The sequence below is a fragment of the Panulirus ornatus genome, chromosome 28 (assembly GCF_036320965.1).
Source record: "Panulirus ornatus isolate Po-2019 chromosome 28, ASM3632096v1, whole genome shotgun sequence".
NCBI classification, from domain to species: Eukaryota; Metazoa; Arthropoda; class Malacostraca; order Decapoda; family Palinuridae; genus Panulirus; species Panulirus ornatus.
Window position 1 is genome coordinate 8,274,167 of NC_092251.1, and position 24,171 is coordinate 8,298,337.

Genomic DNA, 24,171 nt, shown 5'->3' on the forward strand with positions numbered 1-24,171 from the left:
CCAATATTCTAATAACGATAAATGATATCTTTATCTTTATTAAAGACAGACAACCCTCGATGGGGTCGTGACAAAGCCCCTGGAGTAAACAAAAACAGGATGGGATTTACCGGAACGTGTGTGTGGGTGTGTGTGTGTGTGGGTGTGTGTGTGTTGGTGTGTGTGGGTGTGTGTGTGTGTGGCTATGAGTACTGGGTGTCCTGCAGGCCGGCTCTCGCTCGGGAGGATCCGCTCCCGGCTGCGAGGGAAGTGAAGCCCAAGGAGAAACAAAAAAAAAGGACGTCCTTGCTTTGTGTCCTTTGATGGAATGATATTACGTGACTTATGATGTGGAAGCCATGATATGGTCGACTCTCCTTGTGTGTGAATGTGTGGTAATTTACATACATTACATCTTCACTTTCGTTACTTTCTATCTTAACTTTCGTTGTTGTGGTTAACATTATCCAGTGTGTCTTCTTCATTGCAGTACGGACGCTCCTCTGGATGCCGGAGTTAACAAGAGGAGGTTCGCTACAAGCCAGGTGTTTCGTCCTTAGATCACGAACTCCAGTATCAGTAAGTATCAGTAACATTATCAGCATCAGTATCAGTAATAAGTAACAGTATCAGTAACATTATCAGTATGAGTCTCATTCAGTATCATTATCAGTACCAGTATCGGTATCAGTAGCATTACCAGTATCAGTAACATTACCAGTATCAGTACCAGTATCAGTATCAGTAACATTACCAGTATCAGTACCAGTATCAGTATCAGTACCAGGATCAGTATCAGTAACGTTATCAGTCTCAGTATCAGTAACATTACCAGTATCAGTACCAGTATCAGTAACATTACCAGTATAAGTATCAGTATCAGTAACATTACCAGTATCAGTACCAGTATCAGTAAGTATCCACTTACATTTACATCAGGTGTTGTATGGTCCCCGTGCATCATCATATCCACATACAGATGTCATATTAGCCTCTCCCTCCACCCTCCTTATTGGCTCTGACTCTTGGTTGTTTTTAAGTACCTTGCCTGAGTCTCTTCTTCTAAGATCATCCCTCAGTGTCGCGTCAAAGATCCCCTGGTCTGTCTTTCTCTGGTGTCTTTCCCATGAATATCATTTCTTTTTCTCCTTCCTTTCCCATCCAGTCTCTATCTTTTCGTCTTTTGCATTTGTTTGTTTATATAATTCTTGAAGTTACCTCCACCAAAAATCGGTGAGTCTGAGTACAAAAATGGACACTGTGAAATGGTATTGGCACAAATGTTCTTACCAAATCTCATAGATTGACTCGTTTAATGTTTGACTATTCCCCTAAGGTCACAGGTCGCCTAGGTCATATCGTAATGATGTTTACGATGATTGGGTCAAATGTGTACGAGAGTCGTTTGGGTCCACACACTTCCGAAACATTTAAGACTTCCTTTGACTTCCTCTGTGTGTGTGTGTGTGTGTGTGTGTGTGTGTGTGTGTGTGTGTTGATGGGGATATTGCCACAGTCATTCTTCTGTCAGCGTATTCAACTCATCTAGTAATGCTCAGGCAAACTCAACTTCTCATATGAGGGAGGGAAAGTTCATTTAAAAAGTTCGCGTAGCTGACCATGACGCATTCATGGGCCGGCTAAGGCCGAATCCGCATATGTTCGAATCCTGGTCAAGGCAATCGGTCCACAGTCAAGCCAGCCGTTCATCCTTCTGTAGGGGCTGGTTGATGAACTGGGTGTACAGTCATTCCCAATCTATCAAAAGATCGCTAGTTTTATAAACGTGCTAAACGAACACAAGGGGAAAAATGACCCTACAATAATTCTATACCTATCATTGGCTATGGAGACATAGCCAAGCTATAGACACTTAAAAAACACCAAAAAAAAAACCTTTTTTTGTCATTAAGAATATGTGAGCATCCGTAATAGACTCCGAACCCAAAACCTGTTCTCTTTATGACCCCTCAAAGTGTCGGTTCGAGTCCCACCGCTGACCCGTCTGAACCTTTCATTACAGTAATCATTTGTTTCCGCGTCGTGGTCCACGGCTCCGCTTGTACTGCCGGGGTCAGGATGTAGATGTGAGGGGATGTGGGTGCGTGTGTGTACGTGAGAAGGAAAGTGTGTGCATAGATACGTGTGTGTGTGTTTGTGTGTATGGGTATCTGTGTGTGTAATGATATCAGTAATGATGATAATGATAATAGTAATGATAATGATAATAATAATGATATGATGATAATAATGATAATAATGATAATGATAATAATGATGATAATAATAATGATAATAATGATAATAATAATGAAATAATAATAATAATAATAATAATAATAATAATAATAATAATAATAATAATGATAATAATAATAATAATGATAATAATGATGATAACGAATGGAGTAGACTAGACCAAGAAATACTCAATGCAGACAAACTACACCAGTTGAAGAAGGTTGTATGATAGTTGCCAACGTTCAAGAGACGAGGTCTCTACGAGTGTAAACCTCCCTTACCCGTACGGTACAAGCAGGTAATTACAGGCGTGTGTGTGGAGGGTCGTCGTGCCTCAGTCTCCTACACCTCCCAGCCCTGCCAGAGGGTGTATTAACGAATCAGTTAGTCAGGGTAACTCCACATCACGTGTATTACACTGTGACGAGAACACAGACACACACACACACGCGTTGATAACACACTGGTACCAGAAGTTGGTGATGAAGCCCATTTGGGAGGTGGTCTTGCCCCTCAACCTAAATGCGTTGATGACACTGGCTGGTTTGGAGGGAGAGGGGGTGCAGGTGATGAGAGGAAATGACCTTTCGTGACCTCTTTCTATCTCCCCCCCGGGGCAATACCCGTGCGGTGCCCCTCCATCCAACTAAACGCTTGAAGGGGAGGGGGATGGGGAGGGAAGATTACGTGGAGGGGTTCTGCAGTAGAGGGGTTGAGATGGGAATGGATGGTCGGGTTAGGGGGTGTGGGTTGAACAAGGGAAGGCAGCAGTGGAGGGTAAGATTATGGGGAAGTGGAAATGGGATGGAGGGGTGAGGTGAGGTGAGGGAGGGAGGATGAAGCTTATGGAAGGGTAGTTATAGATGGTGTGTGGAATGGGCTGTGGAAAAGGTTAAGAACCACGGACTCAAGCAGCGGGTCGAGTTATGGAGCGGTGGTAGGTGTGTGTGTGTGTGTGTATGTGTGTGTGTGTGTGTGTGTGTAGTGAGGTGTGGGGAGGGAAGGATTGCTGGGAGCTTATTGCCGTTGGTTGACACCCTCACAGCGGCAGAGGTCGGTAGTTTGAAGTAAGGAGGAGGCACAGAGGTAGGAGTGGAACTCGAGCAAAGGTTGGAGTGAGACTCAGGCAAAGGTGGAGTAGGAGCTCAGGCAAAGGAGGAGTAGGAGCTCAGGCAAAGGTGGAGTAGGAGTTCAGGCAAAGGTGGAGTAGGAGACTCAGGCAAAGGTGGAGTAGGAGCTCAGGCAAAGGTGGAGTAGGAGCTCAGGCAAAGGTGGAGTAGGAGCTCAGGCAAGGGTGGAGTGGGACTCACGCGAAGAACAGACTCAGGTGATACACGCTTGACTCGACTCGACTCGACTCATGCAGAGCCCATCGCTGGCCCCCAGCCAGGAAGGGAAGCTACCCGGGCACGAGGGCAATTAGGAAATAGATGGTGGATAAAATAGAAAATGGGCGGGAGGACTAACAGAAAAAGGGTGGTGGGGGGATGATGATCAATGAAAAAGAAAAAAAAAGACTTGGGCGTCGAACGGTCAGTGTTGGAGGGGATTTAGGGGCGTGGTGGAGGAGGAAAGTGAATCCTGAGGTAATGGCATGGGTGATGATTCCCTAAAGAGTTGTTAAGTAGCCTCGTTAGAGTGGAAATGGAGTACGTCGTACGCTAAATGACCAGCGCTAAGGTCAAAGTACCGCATGAATAAAAACTACAAAGCGAATTTGGCCTATAACATGGAAGAAGTTTCTCTCTCTCTCTCTCTCTCTCTCTCTCTCTCTCTCTCTCTCTCTCTCTCTCTCTCTCTCTGAACAGCCAGGCATAAAGTCTTGCTTGACACGTTTGCCTCGTCGTAACAGCATATCATCCTCGCTCGACTTCCATCATCATCATCATCCATTCAGAAACACACGCAAGGGGGTTTCGAATCTTGATAGCAAAACCACCAGGGCAAGGTTTAGGAATGAGTTAGTGGTTGCCTCAGTTGGGGGGTGTACACACACACACACACACACACACACACACACACACACACTCCTCATCTGTGGATGCCATTGGTCGCGTGTCAACATCGTCTTCCTGGTCTAGGGTTCAACCTCACTTGGATTTTAGACTGCCTTCGATTCTCGCAGTACGAGACGCTTTTTTTTTTCTAGCATTTCGGTCGTGAACTTAGTTTTCCGTGGGTCAATATGGTATTGTGTTTTCTCTTTAAGTGTCATATTTGATAAGATTCATGTTCTTTGCTGGTCGTTGTCGACATAATAGGGGTCTATCGTTTTTTTTTTTTAAGCCTATATTCGGATATCTACTTTAAATACCTTACAGATTACACACATCATTTTAAGAGCATTGATTCCACTTTCTCTTTCGTTTCAATCATTAAGGAGAAAACAGAAGAAGTCAGCCAAACACATTGCTGTACAAACTCGTCTTGTCCGGAGGAACAATGGAATTGAAAAAAGAATTGGAGTTGTCAGAATTAGCGTCCTTTTTCCTCCTCGCTTGCAAAGGGAGACGTATGTGTGCACATTCACAGTAAATCACCCTTCTCCCTTTGTTCTGTCGTAGCCTTCACAATGAACTTCATACAGCTCATCTAGTGTAGGGGAAAATCCTCAGTCTTGCATTACCTGGAGGGCGAATTATAACAGGCAGTCTCTCTCTCTCTCTCTCTCCTCCAGCTGCTGCGACAAGAGAAGCTCCTGCCAAGACAAATTAATCTCCCTGATGGTATGTCTTTCCCTGTAGAAGGTCTGTCGTCCTCAGGAGTCGCCAGGTTCTCTTCTTCAGAAGGGTTAGCAGGCGTGACTAACTGTGGGAAAATGCCTTGTCGAGCAGGCTTCGAGGAAACACCAGCTGAATATGGTGCGACTTGGTGACGATGGGTGGCTGAACAACGACACTGGATGTGGTAGTAGCTTCGTATGACGTGTGTTAGAGACGGTAATGAGTGATGATGATGAGTGGCAGTGGTTGACGAAGTTAACGTTAAGGAACGCTGGGAGTGGTGGCTCAGTAGTGAGTTAATGGTTTGTGTTCAGTAGAAGCTGTAGGTGTTTGAGGCTGATGAGCAACCAGTACGTGGTCGTGTTGGTACCAGTAGCGACGGTGGGTGTTGCTTGATAATATGGTCGTCACAGCTGACGTGGTTCTCGGTACACAAGGGGATGGATTGTAGTGGTTTCTGTAGCGGTAATCCTGAAGGTGTGGACGAAGTTACGATGGACGTTAGGCTGGGAAGCCTTTGTGTACAGTGTTGCGGTCTTGATCAACACTTCGAGCCAGCGTTGGTTGGCTAAATCCTACTATTACTACTATTGCTACTACTACTACTATAACCATGTTCCTACTACTACTACTACTATTACTACTACTACTACTACTACTACGACTGCTACTGCTACTGCTACTACTACTACTCAGCCATTATCATGGTACCACCCAGCACCAGCAGGAGCGAGTGGTGACCGTCCATGCTTCCCCTGCGACAGGAAGTGGCCCTGGGGGAGTGCCAGTGTATCTGCCCGTCACCCGCCACGCTAGTCAGCAGGGTCACAGAGTGGTCACCTACTTCCCCTCCTCTACAATCCCTCACCCTTTTCCCACCCCCTAGTACACTCCCCTTCTTCTTCCTGCCTCCCTCCCTCCCAGGCACCTAGTGACCTGTGGATGACCAGGAAGTTGTTTGTTGTGGGAGGCGACCTGTGTGGCTAAGAAGCCCCCTTGCCTGGGTTCTGGGAGCCAGTCACTTGGATTCTGGATCTTGTTGTATATATATATATAAAGTATAGTAATATCCATATATTTAACTTCCAGAGTTTAGTCTCAATATCTCGAGGTTTATACTTGCAGTATAACAACTCAATGCACCATATATTAACAGTCATCAGGAAACATTGCAAGTCTTTCTCGCTCAGTCTTAAGAGAACACAGTCGCTGGTGCAGTGTGTGAGTGTGTGTGTGTGTGTGTGTGTGTGTGTGTGTGTGTGTGTGTGTGTGTGAGTGTGTGTGAAGCCCTGTGAAGACGTGCATCAGTTTGAGTCACTGTGTGTACGCAGACGCGCCCCTCGTCTAGCACGGTGCACGAGTGAGTGATTGGAAGTTAGTCATGAAGATATGATGAGTAAGTGTTATGGTGTGGATATGTGTGTGTGTGTGTGTGTGTGTGTGTGTGTGTGTGTGTCACTAGCCAAGTGGGTTGGTTAAGCGTCCTGTCCAAAACTAAGGTTGGCGGAGTGGAGTGAAGGAGGGGATACTTTACGACGGTCATGGGCGTCGTCCTCGTCGTCGTAAACAGATACACAGCAACGTAAACTGTTACGTCTTCCCGCACCTCTCCATCGTTGCTTAAGTGATACTCGCGTCTCCTCACCCCCTTCCTGTGGTCGCATCTCTTCACCTTGTCTCCCATTACTTCTCTTCCTTCAGTGTTATCATTCTCTCCCAACTCGCTGTCTCATTCTTCCTACCCTCCCTCTCTTCTTTGTCTCTGGTTCAGCGTTGCAAAGAGAGAGAGAACAAAAGAGCAAAAGCTTGCTATAGAGAAGAGCTCAGCTCAACAGAGGAAGCAACAGATCGTCTTTATGAAAACAATAGAGAGGTTAAGACAAAGACAAATTAATATCTCGACAGAAAAACAAAAGAAAGGCGACTGAAGGAAAACAGCGCAAAGTATTAGAAACAACAGATACTTATCCAAAGCAACAGAGCGCAAACACAACTTTAACAAAGACAACTTCTAACAACCATACATACCTCTGAACAACAACAACAACACACCTTGAACAACAACAGGATTACAAATTAATGAAAACAACTTCATTCTCAGAATCAGTTTACTTGGCTCAAGGGACGGGAACACGCCTCGCAAAGAGAAGAAACACACGTAGATAAAAACAACAGTGCAACTCGATTACAAAAATGAAAGGAGAGCAAACTTCGACAGAAACAAAAGCTTATCATGCCAAAGACAAAGTCTACCACGGTCATAGGAAGAGGACTTCCCCCTAGTAAACAAAAGATCACCTCCAGTGGGAAAACAACACCTTGGCAAAAGCGGTGAATCATCTCGCCAAAACAATAGCGTACCTTGCATGTAAGATGTCGTACTTGCCCTTGGCATAATTACTCTCGGACTTGTGGGTGGCGTGGGTGTAGGGTGGCTGGGGTCGAGTGGCGTGAGCGGCTGGGTGTGAGTGGTTAGGGGAGGAGTGTTTCACGTCTCGTCCTCTGTCTCCTGTTGGTCGCATATCACATCGGAATCTTAGAGGACCTCCCTTCGCTGATGATCCTTCGTCGGGGCGTCCGTATGACATAGGTACGAACTTAATACTGGCTTTGGAACACACAATACTCCCTCAGCGTAAGCTGGCAACCTCCTACAGGTAATTAGGGGTCCAGAGGATCTGTGCGTGTGCTGGCTTGGCTTCCTTCCGTCTGATACCGCCAGTCAGTCCCTTGCGAGCGTATCGGTCACGCCCGTAACCTCCCTCACTGCCCTCCTGACGTCCCCAGCTACCACCAGCCCACATCATAGCCTCTTCCTCCTCCTAGTATTATAAGGCCGACTGTAATGACAATCAATATGAGCTGCTGTCGGGGCGTCGTGTGTCCACACTTTACAAAGGTTCTGCAAATTATTTTCCTTTATTTTGGGTTTTTAGGATGGAAGGAAATTGGATGGGAATTTGGACATGGGGAGATATGGTAGATAGAGGATATAGAAGCATAGTGTAGGTTTTACTGAACTGTTTGACTCAGTGGTTTGTTGGATGCGTTTAGAGAGAGAAAAAAATGAACTGGGTTCGGTATTGTTTTCGGAACAAGTATTGCTTTGGGTGTTATAGACTGCACGACACTTGGTGCTGTGAGTTATGTTATGTTGTGTGTGTGTGTGTGTGGGTAGATGAGCGAATGACACATGGCCTCCAGTGACTGAAACACATTTCACTGAGGCACCAACAGAACAGACGGGCAACTGTACTGAAAGATCTTTCACCACAGCAGGCCTCTGTCATGAGCTATGGGTGTCTCTCACGATACACACTGCCGTATAGACAAAAGACCCGGGGTCTTTCAAGGTCAACAGTTGATGTAGGACCACTGAAGGGTTAGGTTGAGATCCGTCTTGCACTGGCTGACTGGAGGAGGTGGTGAACAAGAGAAAGAACAATAGGATGTTAAAGTCGATCTGATTTCATGAAGGGAGACTTTGTACACGATTGTGATCAAGGTAACCCTCCTATGGATATCTCATTTATGTGAAATGGAAAATAGATTTTAGAAATATAAACAGAGCGATGCTCTCCTCGGCGCCCCGTCTATATAGGGTGACTAACGAAACAGGTATCACAGCTCAGCACCTGAGGTAGACCACAGCTCAGCACACAGCGGGAGGGGACGCCATAACATTGCTTCCTCAGGCACTTCTTGGGGTGTTTGCCTTTGCCACCTCGCTGAGGACGGCTGGACTCCGCCACACGTGCACCTGCTGAGTACAGATGGTTCTAAGGAACGAGAGCACTTGGCTTACGAGGAATCTTGCCTTCATGCTGTACATTTTCCTTTCGTTTTCATCTTTTCTTTCGTCTTTGATTTTTTGGTTTTTTTTTCCCAAAATGTTGATTTTTGTTGGCGCTTCGTTTGCTTTTGTGTTATTTGTTCTGTTTCTTGATTTTTTTCTGTTCTTGTTATTTTTTGGTTTTTATGTCCATGTTCTTCGTTGTTATCCAAATGGTCTTCCTCTTCTTGTTTTTTTGTTGGTAATAATGCTCTAGTTCTTGCATTTATTATTGTAATTGTTAAAGTTCTTGTCTTTGTTTTGTTCATATCAGTGTTCTTGTTTTTTGCTTTTGCCATTTCCTTCCATGTTGTTGCTGTTTTTGTCTTTTGTAGTTATTTATGTTCATCTCTACCGTAATTATTTTTCTTGTACGTTTTGTTTTTGTTCGTTCTTTGCTTGGTCTTGTTTTTATTTTATACCTCTTGTACTAACATTCATCTTCTATCCCATCTCATTTTCTCCTTCATTCATCTAATCATTTTTCGTTCACGTATTCATTCCTTTCTCCTTCAGTCTTCTGTATTTCTGTTCCTCTCGTCTGCAGGCCACACCCTCAAAGAAGCACTATGGCCACAGCAGTCTTCGCTGTGTCGTCTTCTCGTAGGGTCTCTCCGCCACAGACGACGCAGTGTTTGTCGATGTTATCCAACCTTCCCTCTTGGGTTTGAGCTACGGACACAGCATGAGCGATACCTTATTACTTCTGTTTCGTCTTTCTGTCTACCGAGCGACCAAATGATCAAGTGCCACTGGATCTTTGGGGCTGAGGACACTCAGGTGTATTACTGTAGGTGTACCAGAAGGTATACGGCAAGTGGGAGGTGGAGGAGGATGAGTGTGAGGGAGGGTAAGTGGAATGCCACGGTGGTACGAGCAAGTGAGAGGGGTGGAAAAACGTGAGGAATGTGTATGTATATACTGATGATGCAGCCGTCATGCATCTGTGAGGCGGCGGAAAGAGAAGATAATAGGCGAGCAAAAACCGAAAACGTAAGAGTGTGAAGTAATAGTATTGCTCGGTATTTTTTAATAGATTTTTTCTAGTGCTTTCATCACGCTCTCACGTAGCCTACGCTTCTTAAGACAGAAAAAAAAACTAATCTTTATAGCCTCTCTCTTCATATGACAAGATATTTTTTTTTTCACTTCATAGCCCCTCTCTTCATTTGACAGATTTTTTCTTTTCGCAGATGGAATGAGTTTTTATCCCCTCTTTTGTACTTGTTCAACAAACTTAAGGCAACATTCTATTAAGCGTTCAGACGAGTTCGTTAAAATCATTTTCGACAGACTCATAAAGCTAACCCATCCAGAGGGGCGAAGACTGAGCGGTACTCTGTAAAGGTGAGGAATATTGGGGTCATTAGTGTGTTACACCTCAGCTGTTAACTTCAGATTTATTACCAATGAAAGTAGAAAGAAAATAATTAAGAAGAAAAAAAAAGGGGGGGGGGGTCAGATATTGGCCACTTAAACCACCTCAAGTCGCTTGTAAATCTTACCCTCCTTCTAACTCGACAAAAAAAAAAAATCAATTTTTTTTCCCTCCATCCAGGTAAAGATGGACGAGGTAAGGTAAGGTAGGTCTCAGCAAACCCATGAGGGAGAGGAAATCATATATTCTTACTCTTTATCTCAAATATTTCCTCGTTCTGCTTCGTGGATCACTAAGATAATATAGGAACATTACGTCACATTTCAACCAGTGTTGTCAGGTGATAGTGACAGACTTTTTAACTGACTGTTTCTTAGACAGTGCGCCTTCTGGGGCAGGGATGACCTCAGTGTAGTATGAGTGGTTTGGGAATGTCTTAGGAGTAAAGTCAGGGGTTGGTGAGAGGACAAGAGCAAAGGAAGGAGTAGTACTACTCCTGAAGCAGAGGTTGTGGGAGTATGTGATAGAGTGTAAGAAAGTAAACTCTAGATTGATATATACTGGTGGCAGCGAGACACTGCAGGGGATGTGACACTGTCCTCAGTGCATTGCAGGAGCTTGTTGGCAGTAGAGACACTGCAGGGGAGGGACACTGACCTTAGTGCATTGCAGGGGCTTGTTGGCAGTAGAGACACTGCAGGGGAGGGACACTGACCTTAGTGCATTGCAGGGGCTTGTTGGCAGTAGAGACACTGCAGGGGAGGGACACTGACCTTAGTGCATTGCAGGGGCTTGTTGGCAGTAGAGACACTGCAGGGGAGGGGACACTGTACTCAGTGCATTGCAGGGGCTTGTTGGCAGTAGAGACACTGTAGGGGAGAGGACACTGTCCTCAGTGCATTGCAGGGGCTTATTGGCAGTAGAGACACTGCAGGGGAGGGACACTGACCTCAGTGCATTGCAGGGGCTTAGTGGCAGTAGAGACACTGCAGGGGAGGGACACTGACCTCAGTGCACTGCAGTGGCTTGGTGGCAACTGAGACGCCGCTGGGGAGCACTGACTCAAGTTACGAGTGAGGGGCAGTCTGGGGGCTATGCTTGATGTCATCATGATTCATTTGTCTGGTGGAGTGCCTGACTGTTTGTTGAGCCCGTCTGCCTTCATCGTCTCAATACATGTGTGTGTGTGTGTGTGTGTGTGTGTGTGTGTGTGTGTGTGTGTGTGTGTGTGTTTGATCATAATAACGTTATTAATGCTAATTGCTATTAACGGTTCACTGAATTAAGTGCAGCTAAAGACTGATAAATGTAGAGAAAATGCACACAGTATAAACATTAGCGATGTAAAACGAGTGCAAGGGTTAGATAGAGAGTCTGTGAACACACACACACACACACACACACACACACACACACACAGTGGGCTGACAGTGTACTTGTTAAGGGTGTTCAAAAGTGCATGCAGTGGGTCTGTTCCTGTAGTGGTCTGTTCGAACTGATATGAGCTTGATGAAGTTGTGTTAACGAACTGCTACTAGGTAAACAAGGGATGATGAAGTAATGTATATATGTGATTTTGTGTATGTGTTTGTGTGTGTGTCCATGTGCCTGTCTATCTCTCTATAAACCATTATTATCAATTCTTTCTCATTGATAAGTCTATCACACAGTACAAGCTCTCAAAGAGCTTGTTCGATTCAGCTCCCTTAAGTATAGCCATAGATAGTCAGATGTCATCTGTTTTTCTGTGCTTTTCAATTTGGCGCCCAGCTAGCGTGAGGAGTGAGTGCATCCGGCACTACACCGACACCCAGGCCTTGGTGAGGAGGGCGTGTGTAAGCCACTGGTCTGAAATGACACCGCTCTCGGAACTCTGACTCACAAGCTCGAGTGGGTTGACTTCATCTGTCAGACCTGTGAGAGCTGTGTATCTAAGGCAAAGAAGGCTGCTCTGTGCTGTGTGCTTGAAATACGAAAGTGTTCACTTTTATATTTGTATATCTGTCCTCTGTCTCTCTCTCTCTTTATATTTCTTTCTTTTCTTTCAAACTATTCGCCATTTCCCGCGTTAGCGAGGTAGCGGTAAGAACAGAGGGCTGGGCCTTTGAGGGAATATCCTCACCTGGCCCCCTTCTCTGTTCCTTCTTTTGGAAAATCAAGAAAAAAAGAGAGGGGAGGATTCCAGCCACCCGCTCCCTCCCCTTTTAGTCGCCTTCTACGACACGCAGGGAATACGTGGGAAGTATTCTTTCTCCCCTGTCCCCAGGGATATATATATATATATATATATATATATATATATATATATATATATATATATATATATATATATATATATATATATATATGGTGACTCTAAACTTGTTAAAAAAGGTCAAATCTTTCCTGGTGATTTACTTCAACGACCATTTAAGGTAAAATACAACTGCCTTTTCCTCCATTTCGAACCATCTTCCGTATAATTACCGGCTAGTTAACTCATCTCAAACACACCCCGTGGAGCCCTACCCCCGCGAGGCCCCAGGTCCGACATCACAAATTACATGACAAATATCGGTGGAGGCGCCCCATTCACACCGATGGGTAGCAAGTACCCAGCCTCTTGTCCCCGATACCTACCGATCTCCGTCCCGATACTTGCTGATCTTTTCCCCCGATACTGTCTATTAGAGGAGGAAGCGAGCAAGATGTGGTAAGAGATAAGAACAGATAAAAGGCGTGTAGGCCTACCAAAACCCGCTCCCCTGGTAAAGAAAACTGGAGGATTCCTCCGAAGTGGCTTCTCTTTGTCTGAGACCCGCTCTCTTGTTTGCGGCCTCGGTTATCAGAGCTGGGGGAATTAGAAGGCTATTCTACCTATTATTGTTCGCCTGTTTTAGGATTTTTCTCTCTCGTTTTGAGAATTCTTTTCTCAAGGTAGTCGCCGCTGATGTGGAGGGTCGCCGCTGGTGTAGAGGGTCGGTTGTAGTAGTTCGGGCGATTTTCGAGGGTGAGGGAGGTGGAGTCGCGTATTTCGTTTGAAGTGGTAGGTGGTAGGGGGCGTTGTCGTCGTCGTCGTCTTTGGCGATCGTCTGCTCCTCTTTCGTTCTCTGATGGGAAGAAATATCTCTCTGCGAACGGTGGAGATGTACTCGTTCTCTGGAATTTTTTTTCTTTAAAGGGAGACTTGCTATGGAGCAGGAACATTCCCTTACTTATTTTCTACAGACACGTTACTTACGTAATCACATGCTTTTTCGAAATGCCCCGCCTACCGAAATGTACAAATGATTATATTTTTGGAAGAAAATCCCAATAGGGCTTTACGACAGAACAGCAATTTTGTACTCACTATAACTCACCTGTCCACACATACACATACACACTGCGTCACAGACCGTGGTTCACACAAGGCCCCGCCAGGGTTCGAATCCAGCGTGCGACAGTTGGTCCACAGTCAACCCAGCTGTTCATTCGTCCCACGGGGTTGGTCGATGAATGAGTACTTGGCTTAGGCTACTGTGTGTGTGTGTGTGTGTGTGTGTGTGTGTGTGTGTGTGTGTGTGTGAATAATGGCAGGGTACACGTACGTGGACAAAATGTGTAAAACTCCTTCCATCCAGAGTTTGTTAACCATATATTGATATTCTTCCGGTGGTTACGAAAGAAGATCCACATAAACAATGAAGAAAACCCATTTCACATGTGAATCGAAGTTCTGGAGATTCTTCCATAGTTTGCTTTCGTTGTGGACGAAGACATTGACATCTTGTATGTCTGCAGACATTGCACTTACGGCATTAAGACAACGTCCAAGACATCAGTGAACCTCTAGGAAGCGAATGTACTTGTGACATCTCAGTTCATAGGCAAATATCAAGATCGAGTTGGTCTTCATACCCTCCGCAAGACGGATGGGATGGTCTTCGTCACTGACCACTACTCAGACGTCGTGCAAGAAGCGTCACAGTAGGTTGCTGGCTGGTCAGAGTGATGGTCTTCGTCACTGACCACTACTCAGGCGTCGTGCAAGAAGCGGCACAATAGGTTGCTGGCTGGTCAGAGTGAAGGAGCCTGGAGGATGTTCCTTTCAAGAAACACATACAGAAATAAGCGAAAGTTAACCGGTCCTTATGGGCTACCAGTACTACGTGACCTTCCTGCTGGAGGAACAAGGGTTCCTATCACTGTGCCAGAACGGTGCTTGGATAATGGAGACGCGAAGGAGGCTCTCCATGACGATAGGGAGCGAGTTGGTCGCTTGTTGCTCTGGTAGACTGTAGATAGAACTGCAAAGTATTCTGATCGTAGACTCAACGGGAACATCTAATGATGTTAAAAGGACCATAAAGTAATAAAAGGACTCCCAGTCTACCACCACGTCAATAGAGTAATAAAAGAACTATATGTATACTCCCAATCTACAACCATGTCAATAAAGTAATAAAAGAACTATATGTATACTCCCAATCTACAACCACGTCAATAAATTACATTTCTTCAGCAGACTTCTGTCACCTACAACCACAATATCATCTCACCTCGTCTTCAGCAAGAGGCAGTAAAAACCCCCTTCCTCAGACTCCCGTATAGAGGGAATGCCTACCTACCACCCACCGCTAATTACTCTCTTCCTCTAAGCCTACCTCTCGCGACACTAAAATCCCAACCTCTCATATATTAACCAAGTCAGTGCGATCATATAGGCCGATAAAAAGCTATTACTGTCCGAGGTACGAGGAGATGATAGGGAAGATAAGCCTTCTGCTCTGGGACAGATGAGGCATCTAAAGTTACCCAAGCGGATCGGCGGGAGGTCCTCAAGCTCCGTCTACCTGGATTCTTCTCCGCTATAGAAAACGGCGAGTGGGTTTTTTACCATGATGATGGATAGAGAGATCGATCGATAAGAGACTGTGTAGTGTAGGACGCTACAGGAGGAATGTTAAATATTCATCGGTAGGTAAGGTTACACATTCAGTAGGACTCACGCATGTGTTAGTTGTTATGCATCATATCTTAAGGGGGGCGAGATTGACAGGTATTTTAAGGTTGTTATGTGGAAGATCATCTATCAATCGATGAGGCGTTTCAGAAGCGTCCTTTAATGTGGATTAGTCTGCAGACGAAGGGATAGATCGCGTATAGATGATTGGCACATTAAGATAGATTGTTATAGCCTCTTGCTTGACACCAGTTATTGAAAGGGGAGAGGACGGGTTCGACGCTTATTGTGACAGGTCATGGTGCTGCTCAGGTCTATGGAAGTGGCCCCAAGTAGCGAGGAAGAGCAAACAGAGGTGAGGAACACCTCGCGAGCAAGCAGGACCTTCCGTCTGGAATTGCCTCTCAGGATACATCACCTGACCTGGCTTACCTAGATGATGAAGTCCTTATCACAGGTGATGAATATGAGGCCACATGAAGGAAATGCAATGCTTCTAAGGTCTATGCTTTCAATATACTTTTAGGGGTTCTGTCTTGATGTGATCAAATACGTATGACACTCATTCTGCGAAAGCACGAGGAAAGAAGATCATCTTATGAACCTGCATCTAATGGCTGGATAATTGTGCAAGTCTACAGCTGATATTAAGCTGATTTAAATCACTTTCATTCTGCTCGAGATCAAAGCAAAGAGTGAGATGAATAGTCATAGAGATGAAGGCTAGTGCTGCCACTCCCACGAGCCATTCTCTTTAGCAAAGAAAACGTCTATACCATGTTTGGTAACCATCATACTGGGCAGCTTTTTAGTATGACTTTGAATGTCCCTCGTGAAGATAATACCACCATTAATTCATTCCCTGAAGCAAACCTGACGACGTACAAGTGCAATATATCGTAGGATAACATTCCATCACAGAACCACATATTAAGGCTCGAAGCTTTGAAAATCTATGGTTTCCGATGGCGTTGAAGATAAAGTCTAATTACAAGGGTAAGGCCGAAGATGCTAGCCTTCGGGGAAAAGAAAATCACCAGGTTGTTGCCATGAATTAATCAATGATTAATGAGATGTGTTTCATGGATTTCTGGAAGACGACTGAGGATTGCTTGATATTATTGATGCTTGGGTAATTGGTTCTTTATAATGATGGTATTTTGGGGGTGGGGGGGTTTCTAGTGTATCTACGAACATTTCCTTTTGCCACCCGGAACGTGTATGGAGAAGGAAGACTGCGTATGAAGCTGTCAGTAGAGGGCAAGAGGAAAAGAGGAAGAGGAAGGGATGGAGAAAGAGGAGGTGCCACGAGAACAGAAGGAGAGAGAGAGAGAGAGAGAGAGAGAGAGAGAGAGAGAGAGAGAGAGAGAGAGAGAGAGAGAGCTCAGGGGTGATAGGGAGGCAAGAGATGGAGGGAAGTGGAGGGAGGTGGGTGAGGAGGAGGAGGAGGAGAGTGAAGGCATCACGCCTCAAGCAGAAGCAAGAGACCATTAACAGCGTCACACGTCCGTCCCACCGGGCCATAATGACAGTCCACGTAACTACCTGCACGAGACCCCTCGGACGACAGCCGCCCCGAAGCCTCTCCGATGACCTCGAAAAGAAGATTTCCCGCAGGGAGGACCAGCGCTACACTCACCGTGTCCACCCACTCTTGTGTCTCGCCTGGTACTCTGGTTATCATTTCTTCATCAGGTCTTATCGGGAGACAGAATCTTATAATGGCTGGTGGTCTGTTAACAGGTATGGCGTGATCGGGGACCCAGGTCCTGACCATCTACCATATGGCGAACCTTGGATGACCATTGGACGCCCTATGTCCAACAGGAGGCATTACTAGAGAAGCACCAAGGCTTGGTCGTGAGAGGGATGTGGTCTTAACATCTGGAAATCCTGTTAGGATCACACCCACTCGTGGCTCATCTATTGTGAGGGTTATTTTATAGCCTTATACCCTAAAAAATAACTATAAGACCAGGGTTATAGGAATACCATAACCCTGGAAAGATACTAAATGTTATAATTTCAACTAAAAAGTTATATACCAGATTGGTGATGAGGCAAGTCACAAATGGTCGGTCCATGACCCATGTTCTTCAGGCACGTGAGTCGCCTGGGGCAGCCTTGGGTACCCCAGCTGCTACCATGCCTCCGTTGGACAGACGCCGGTACGAGTCCCAAGCTCCCGTCTTATAGACCGCCCGTCTGGAGGAAACTTACACCAAGAAATTGCCCAGTGACGCCAAGAAACTGTCTAGCGATCTCTCTGACTATGATCATCGGATGTCGTCTCATAAGCGATCTCTCAGACCATATAAGACTATATAGTCATTGTGTGTCGTCTCATGAGCGATCTCTCTATGATCATCGGATGTCGTCGCATAAGCGATCTCTCTGACCATATAAGACTATATAGTCATTGTGTGTCGTCTCATGAGCGATCTCTCTGACTGTATAAGACTGTGTGATCATCGGGTGTCGTCTCATAATTTTAGCAAAGCGGTTATCAAACACGCCTCTGACGGTGCTTAGGACATTTCCTTAGCATACAACACGGGCGAAGTGCCAAGAGCTCACACGAGCTAGGAGGCAATATGCACATCACGAAATGCCTCCGTACGAAGGACAACTACGACAGTATTGCGATGGTCACTGTCGGCTTCCTCAGCACGTTAGCTGAGTCATTACTAACGTGGTTGATTTCATTATCCCGCGACCTGGAGCCTGGTGTCTCATCCCAGCCCGGGATAACCTTGGGATGAGACAGCAAGTGGTCACTGGGTCTGTGAGCAGTGGACATTTCGGGACTCTCTATATCCCCTTTTGCACCACCGTAGCAGCAAAAAGAACTCAGAATCGGTCACAGCCTTTTCAAGATGCTCACTCGTACCCTCTCCTTCCTGCACTTTGCGCTCCAAATTTATCCCTAAACATCAGTTCAACGCGAAAACTCTAAACTGAGTCGAATCTTGATTTTATAGTATCATTTAAAGGAGAACATGTACAGAATATACCATCCAGAATTTCCTGATATAGAGATGTATTCTGGAGCTTCCAAAGGCTGACACCACGTCCCATCTGAACGGCTCTGGCATGACCCTAGTGGTACGTGCACTGCTGCTAGCGAACCGCCACTGCTCAAGTGCACACGAAAATGAGGGAAAGGCAGAGGCTTAAATGGTACACCCGACCAAGATTTCGAAGGTCCACCGCCGCTCCTCAAGACGCAGCCATAGGAGCAGCGCACACGTTAATAGATCCTTAAATAACTCCAACGAGCAGCTGGCGAGGGAAGGCAAGGAGGGAGGAGTGACCCCCGAGGGCTCGACCAGCCGCCCTGACGCACCAGACGCTCGCCACGCTCAAGGGAATGATAGTACTCGGAGAAATGGAGAGGGACAGACGGTAGACAGGGGAGCGCCCCGGGCAGACAGGCCAGGCTCGTACGGAACAGACGACCGCTAACGGTCTGTGTGTGTGTGTGTGTGAGTGGGGACGGACGGGTGGAAGGCTCACATGAAAGGTCGTATAGAAATGACTGATAATGAATTTTCTTTGTAAAAAAAGAATGTGAATGGAATGGGGATTTTTATGAGGAACTGGCTCGCTTGGGCAGGTCTATCCGACGGTGCATCAGGGCAGTTCAAGGTGTGGATGGTTCTTCCATTGTTGGTCTGTACCAGAGCGTCCTACCATGTGGATATATTATCGTATGTAAGAAGCTATCGTAAGAATGAAGGGGAGTTTAGGGCGCATGTTTCAACCGCGAATCCCTCTACAAACAGTGATTTTAAACGACCTCCCCCATCAGCAAGGGCGTTACTTATACTACAGAGAACATTGGATCTCTTTTCCAACATATGCTCGAAGATGGCTTCTGTGTCCTATCGTGAAATATGAATATAACACGTAAGGAATTTGATTCCTCTTTAATCCCATTGGGTCATAAGCTCATCGGCTGTACGGAGATGGAACAGGAGATCGCCAGATCGCGTAGACGTGCACTAGAAAAATTCGCCCGATCATGGAGACGCTTTACTCATCGATACAAGCTGGGGTGTACAAAGTATTCGACCCTGGAAAAGTATATATCAATCCTTGGTAATGTCACACTTCAGAGGAATGCACTGGAGAGGAGTAGCTTAGCTTAAAACCATCACAGAAAGGGACTGCGTATCATACACTTTAAAGGTATACTTAACTCATAGATCACCGAACGTATCTGAGCGTCTCGAACAGCTCCTGTACACACACTAGCGTTCCTCATTTTCGAAACTGGGGGATGAGACGGGAGGGGGGACGACGTGACGTCTCATTCAGTGAGTCACGTCATAATCGGTCACAGCACCGTGATCATTCTACCCAGCGAACGGAGTAATGTTCTTCGTGGAAAGTATTGACGACCAGTCATCTCAACGCCTTTCATGGTGTTGAGCGTGTGTGTGTGTGTGGGGGGGGAGACACGCGCTACGCATCCACACCTCAGTCCTCGAAGTTGGAGTGATGAAAGAACTAGCAGTACAAGGACTCGTTTGTTTTCCATCTAGAGATAATTTCCTTGTTATCACCACGAAGGAAGGGTGTCAGAGATGTCAAAATAGGCTGTCAAAGGACGGGAGAAGTATCTCCATACCAGCAAAAAGTATATAACGTGGAAGGATACTTTAAGGTCGAATGTCGAATATATAACAGAGGCTTAATGTTGGAGGGGTACGTCAGAGACGCTCAGCGCTGTGATAACTGACACGTCAGATGCAAATCGTCAAATAATTGCAAGGCGACGGAGGGAAAGTACCAAGTATACGAGGCAAGACTTGACTACACTGAGATGATTCAGACTCTCCCATGTGACGGTCGCGGGAGGTTGGAGAGGCGTACGAGGGAAAGGTCTTATATTATATAGTGTAACATGGAGACATATGGCTGCGTCTGGGAAGGGTCGTGGCATACGACTGCACGAGATTCGTTGAAGAGAAGGATGATCATAGGAAAATGAAGCCCGAACGTAAAAATTTAATATGACGTTAAACCTGAGATGTCTGAAACCCTTTTTATCTCTATATCTCCAAGCAATGATTATTTAGATAGGTCTGTAAAGAAGAGTTATGAAGTGTTTGTTTTCCTTTAGCGTCTGTATTTCATTGTTTCTCATCGGTCGACATGATAACGTTCTGTTCGATATAACGAATAATAATCCTCACTCTGAAACACTTCAATATGACCCAACTGCAGACTAAGAAATATTATGGTATCCGTAAATCTATCACATTAGCCTCTTAAATAAGTAGAATGGTCGATATGGGACAAAATAAACATCATAATAGATTAATTTTTGACATGGCATTTTGTCAAGGTAAACATTATGACACCCATCCCACACAGGCTAACACACAGGGAAAGTTCTTTAGCCATAAGAGAATATATAAGAAGGTTTTACATTATACATGAGTACACATTACAAATTCTGAGACTATGACAGATATTTTTACATTATACATGAGTACACATTACAAATTCTGAGACTATGACAGATATTTGGCGAAGTCTATCATTGTTCGTTCTCCTCCCGACATCACTCTACAATCAGAGGGCATAATGGCACAGAAAGGGTCATTCTTGAAATTGTTTTGGGTGTCCTCAAACCCAGCAATCAACGCACGTTTTCGTTGTCCGCAGACCCAAACACGGGTCCAAGATGCCCATAGGGTCAACCATGAGGCCAGGTTGCTTAGAGGACCAGGTAATGTGGCTAAATTGTCCAAGAGGCCCAAAATTTGGAAGCCTGCAGAACCGTATTGGAAGCCAGGATGACCACAACACGAAACAGGAGGCTAGGATGCCCACAGAACCAAACAGAAGGCTAGGATACCCACAGGACCAAACAGGAGGCTAGGATGCCTACAGGAGCAAACAGGAGGCCATGATGCCTACAGGACCAAACAGGAAGCTAGGATGCCCACAGGATCAAACAGGAAGCTAGGATGCCCACAGGATCAAAAGGAGGCTAGGATGCCCACAGGATCAAACAGGAGGCCATGATGCCTACAGGAGCAAACAGGAGGCCACGCTGATATGGGCTGACTGTGATAGCCGAAGGGTGGTGTACAAGGGCGTAAGATCCTGCTGGGCGAGTGTGCGGTAAGTGTGGTGTCGGCGGCTGAGAGGTGTGGTTTTGGAAGGGTGGGTTCCCCAAGGTGATGTATTGTCCACTGGAGCCCACGCGGTCGCCTCTGACTTGTGAGAGGTAGTTAGTAGCTGGGCACAGACCTTTTTTTCTTCTTCTCTCCTCTCGATTTCTTCTTCTTCTTCTTCTTCTTCTTCTTCTTCTTCTTCTTCTTCTTCTTCTTCTTCTTCTTCTTCGTGTCTTCAGAGGCGTGACGTGTTACTGCTGAAATGGCTTGAGAATTACGTACCCTCGAAGTGGGGATGTTTAGGTATGACTTGGTAGTGACTGCAAGACTTGATTACTCGATCACCTGAATGTAGGTTCAGAGCACCGACCTTAACCTCAGGAGCCTTACAGAGCGTTGAACACACACACACACACACACACACACACACACACACACACACAGGACGGAGAACACGTGCGCGGACCCAAACTACATCCCTATTGTCGTGCTTCTTCAGCCGCTCCTTCAGCTTGTTAGAGGCCTCTCAATGGCGGATAATTGGACAGTGTTAACAATCGTATTCTGCCGCCGAGGAGAACCGGCGAACGTTTGGGCTTAGAGTCAATATATTTTCGTTGGGGATCAGACGGTGGTTCTATAACAGATGCTGAACAGGAGGTCTGTCCGTCGTGTGTGAGTGTGTAATGTGACTTTGGACAGTTGCAATTGTTGCTCCGCATTGTTATCAGTATGACTTTCTCTGTCTTTAGGATGACTTTTGTTTCACTTAGCCTATCTCAAGAAGACGAACTACAGTGTGGATGTAGTTGAAGCATCGAAACGTAAATGGGGAAAAAGACTTTGGTGTCAAAATCTTCCATGACCCAACAGCCAGATAAACATCGCGCCGAAGCGGTAAGAATAAATGCAAAGGAAATTCAGTGGCATTGGAATTCACCCCTGATTAGATTAAACACTTTATAATTCACTGGTGCGTCCCCACGTGGAGTATTGCGTTCAGCTGGATCGCTCGACATGGAAAGAAGAAAAAAAAGACAGACTGGAGGCAGTACATCGGTGAGCTACCAAGACGATTCCAGGAGTGAGAAATATTTGCTGCTAGAGCCGTCTGGAAGGCCAAACCATGCGTAGATTATGTAACAGAAGGATCGATCACACAGGTGTTGTGATACAGGTATTGGAAAGTGTTGGAAGCCTCGAAAACCTTCATCTCAGTGGATACTGAAGGTTAGATTTGTCGGATTTTATCCCTCGTTGTACCTCAATTCTATCAACAGGATTTGATTCACTTAAAGGAATTGTTGAAAAGTAACAACACACAGACATAATCTAAAGTGAGCAAGTACTTCACTTCAAGTCTACGACCTCCATCGTTTGTGTGGCCTCCGTAGACGAAAGAATATCTCATGGTGTCAGCTGTCTTATCATCTCTGCTACTCTTGCTGTACGAAACTTTATCTTTCTAATTTCCGCTTTCACAGACAGCCTCGATGGGACCCAGTGATCAAATGCTGTTTGTTTTCCTTCGTACACACGTACTGTGTTTTGTATCGTAAAACATAAGTGATAAAATGTATCGTTTAACCACGAGGGACAAGCCTGCTTTGTTATCTCGTTTATGATCAGTGCCAACCAAACAAATCCCGTAACGGATCTCCGAAGTTCGAAGCGTCTGCTCGAGAATTCGACCCTAAAGAGTGTTATGAAGCACAATACGAAGCTGTATCGAGCACTGTTACACTGAGGAAGTGTCTGGCAAGACCGGGAGCTCTCTCTCTCTCTCTCTCTCTCTCTCTCTCTCTCTCTCTCTCTCTCTCTCTCTCTCTCTCTCTCCAGGGAGCCGTGGGCATGTTGGGTCTGTTCTCCGGTGTTGAGTGTACGTGATATATCTCACACGTCTTCCTCTTCCTCCGCTGACCAACTGAGGATCGCCAGTTTTGTGCTATACTCGAGCGAGATCGCAACGGAACCATTGTGTATGCCGGTGCCACCTGTAGAATAACAGAACCTCTTCGTCAGACGCTTTGCCTAACTGGGATCCTCTTCGTCCTTCGGTAGATTTAGTTCCAATATATATATATATATATATATATATATATATATATATATATATATATATATATATATATATCATATAACATACAAACCTCCAACAGCCAGGATCGAACCCAGGGCCCTCGGCTTAATTGCATGTGCCATGTTATGAAACGTCAGTATAAAAATGTCAGAAAACCGACTGATACCATCATAATTACTCGTTCACACACACACACACACACACACACACACACACACACACACACACACACACACAGAACAAAGTCGTACTGAAAATCATTTCAATTGTATATGATTCGTGTGTAAGGGTTCGCTAAGACTCAACTTGAAACAGGCTCTTATCAGTGACAGCCCATTCTTGGATGTGCCATTCCTGGCACAGGTTGGCCCATGTGTGTGCTCGGGGTGCCATTAACGGCACAGGTCGGCCCATTTGTGTGCTCTGGGTGCCATTAACGGCACAGATAGGTCCGTGTGTGTATGTCTGTGTACGTATGGGCTGCTTTTGGATGGATCCTCGTGCTGCGGACGATGTGGAATGATAGAAATGAACAAACTGTGGGATACTCGAAGGCTGTGTGCTGCGTACGTGAACCAGATGGGAGGGCTGGCGAGGCCTGACCCATCTCTTGGGAGACTCTTGCTTCAGTACTGAGGTGGGCCGCGTCCGGTGCTTCTTAAGTCCACCCTCTGTTTATACTTCCTCAGGGACTGTAGCTCTCGTGTTGGTGATGAAGTGGTGGAGCTCTGGTGTTGGTGATGACTGATGGAGTTCTGGTGTGGGTGATGACTGATGGAGTTCTGGTGTTGGTGATGACTGATGGAGTTATGGTGTTGGTGATGACTGATGGAGTTCTGGTGTTGGCGATGACTGGTGGAGTTCTGGTGTTGGTGATGACTGA

General features: G+C 45.7%; 1 protein-coding gene across 1 annotated transcript in view; it reads left to right on the plus strand.

Moving 5' to 3' along the window:
- Positions 1 to 508: 508 nt before the first annotated feature.
- LOC139757822 (aspartate aminotransferase-like) overlaps positions 509 to 24,171 on the plus strand; it is a 79,666-nt gene continuing 56,003 nt past the window's right edge. Inside the window, exon 1 of the mRNA XM_071678704.1 lies at positions 509 to 558. The gene's annotated coding sequence lies outside the window, so the exon portion shown is untranslated. The remainder of the gene's footprint in view (positions 559 to 24,171) is intronic.